We start from the raw sequence: 2,958 nt of genomic DNA on the forward strand, positions 1-2,958 counted from the left end.
GGTCAAGCCTATAGGACATAATAGTTCAAAAGTATCCAATCAGTTAGGCAAGAATCTTGTGTTCACTATTGGGGTTAGGAGAAATCTAAGACCTTAAATGATCCACCCTGCCTTGTTCACAGATTAGGACACCAAGACCCAGAGAAAGGAATTGTACTGCTCAGCATTCCCAGGAGCCCAGAGCAGGAAGTACAACCCCAGCTTCCTGTGCCGAGACTGGGTTCCACGTTTGAGATGGGGTGAGAACTTCCCCTCTCCCTTTGTCTTTCTCACGACCTCATTTCGAGTTCAATCTAAGAGTCCACATCCAGAGCCAGTAGTGCGTGAAAGCACTAGTGTTGCCTCCGTAAGGCAACAAGAAGCTATGGAGGGCGCATGGCCACGGGTAAAGGGTTGGGAGCGCCGTCCTAGGGGAACAGGATGAAAGCTCTCACTGCAGAGTGTAGGCAGCTCCTGAACCTGCCCATGTACTTCCTTTGCGTAACTTTGATGGCCTTCAACTTGAGTAACATTGATGGAGCTTCAACTCAGATTTCTGTCCCGAAGATGAGCAGTGGCTTGTTGCATGGTGGGACTCGTGAGGGTGGCACAGGACGGGCTAGTGTTGGAAGCAGAATTAGTTCCATGCTGAGATGTCTGAGGAGTTGGACAGCATGGACTACTGGACCCGAAGAGGAAGAATGAGATTTTTAGGAGCAGAAAAGCATGAAGTAACATGGTGAGGCACAGAGCCTGGAAACTCTGACTCAGACTCTGGAGTCATGGAGTAAAATCAAAGACATTTCCCTTTGAACCTCTTCTCTCGGAAAGTTCCTTCCTCTACCCCACCCCCATCTCCAGGAAGCTGACTACATCATCATCTAGCATCCCCAAATTTCCTCATCGACGCATGGTGCGTGATCTCCTAGAGAGCACCTTCACATAACTGCAGAGTCGTGAGACAGACATGGTCACCCAGACAAGTAAATAGCAACCCGCTTACCAACGGTATGGGTACCAGCTTGTAACACAATTATCTCTGAACCCTCAAATCCAGTGACTGTTGATGTCCTTGGAACACAAGCATCACAGACACAGATGTTTGCCAGTGGTCACAACTCTAGGTATCACTGATACCAAGACCCTCTTGCTCAGGCCTCTTCTACCTCCTCTCCCATTGTGTGTGGAAGTTATAGGGTAGTATGACTCATCCTTATCTTCAGAATAGCAGGCAATATCTCTCTACTTTATGAAAACTGGGGCTGCTTATCATCGAAGCCGAGAGCCTTAGTGGGGATATGGGTTAGGCATTAGATTGCTAACCAGAAGGTTGGATTTTAACCCACCAGCTACTCTTCAAGAGAAAGACGAGGCTCTTGGCTCCTGTGAAACTTTATAGTCTTGGAAGTCCTAATTAGGGTCTCTCTGGGTCAGCATCAACGCAATGGCAGTGGGCTTGGTTTCGTTAAGTGGGATAGTAGTCATCACCATGCCACGGGTTCGTGTTAATTATCACATGCGGCAGGAAACACAGATTTCAATTCACTGGACGGCATTATCAGGAGCAGAAAAGCTGTAAACAACTGATTCCTTAGTGGCACTGGGATCCCTGTAGTACAGGCTCAATGCAAACAAAGATATCAGTCCATGAAATAGGTTCTGTCAATTAGATTCATGGAGACCTACAAGGTTTTCAGTGACTGATTTTCTGGGAGAAGATCTCTAAGGCTTTCTTCTGAGGTGGATTTGAACCGTCAGCATTTCCTATTAACTGCCAAGGACATGGACCAGTTACACCACCTGTGGAATTCCGTGCGCAATGCTCTTGTAAGCAAGAGATGCATAGTTTTTCAACTGTCCGGTTTCTCCAACTTGAGCAAGGAAGATGGCCACCCAATGTGGGGTGCCAGTAAAGGATGTGTCCATGGGACAAGATGTCTCAGAGATTGTCCACCCCACATGGACATAATTTGTGGAGAATTCCAGGTCACTTAATTATGCCACACCAGTAATATCCATTCTACTGCCATTGCTCCTGTCCCCCCGACATCCTTGTTGTAGGAGCATTTCTTGTGTGTGTGCGTGGAGATGGGGGACAAATGGGAAGAGGACAGAGGGATCCAGCTCATAAAATCATCCTGGAAGTCTGTCTCCTGGCACTATGAATACCTTTTGCCTCCCAGAGTATGAGGGCACCAAACTGTCAATAAAACCTGCTTTATGTCCTATAGTCAGTCTGGGTCTTAACTGAAGTCACTTCAATGCATCAAAAGGATGCTGATCAGCAATCATGCTGAGGTCCGAGCAGCAGCACGATCGATCCTTAATGTAATAGCCATTCGTGGAAAGTTAGTTTGCTACAAGTGAAACCGGCCACGAGGAGAAGACAGCAAGCTCAAGAGGCCTCAGAGAATTGCCAATGTCCATATTCAAAGAGAACATCCAAGCAGCTTCTCTCAGGGGCCCCGACACTGGGAGGCCAGCCTTGTCCACTCCCCACAGCTGTCTGCCAGCGCAGGCGCAGACTGAAGGCTATGGGAGGGATATTGCAGAGCAATCCGGCCTCTTCATTTAGGCACTGATAGTGTATGTTGCATTCTTCAATGAGAAAGAGTTTGAGTGCTGAACATTTCATTTGTGTGTGTGTGTGTGTGTGTGTGTGTGTGTGTGTTTCTTGCCTTTCTTCCCGATAGAGGCTCCTGCACCATCTGCCTAAAGCAGATGGCTGGCATACCTCCCCAGCAGAAAGGTGGGATGGCAGGTGGAAAGGATCTTAGTACTTGGAGCCAGGCACACCTGAGCCCTGTTCTTCCACTCTGTGCTGTCACCTAAGCCCTCTAAGGTCCACTGTCCTCATTCATAAAGTGACAATAATGATGACGCTGGTCAAGCCTATAGGACATAATAGTTCAAAAGTATCCAATCAGTTAGGCAAGAATCTTGTGTTCACTATTGGGGTTAGGAGAAATCTAAGACCTT

The sequence above is a fragment of the Echinops telfairi genome, unplaced genomic scaffold (genome assembly GCF_000313985.2).
Source record: "Echinops telfairi isolate 266 unplaced genomic scaffold, ASM31398v2 ScPeMD7_16;HRSCAF=60, whole genome shotgun sequence".
Classification (NCBI taxonomy): domain Eukaryota; kingdom Metazoa; phylum Chordata; class Mammalia; order Afrosoricida; family Tenrecidae; genus Echinops; species Echinops telfairi.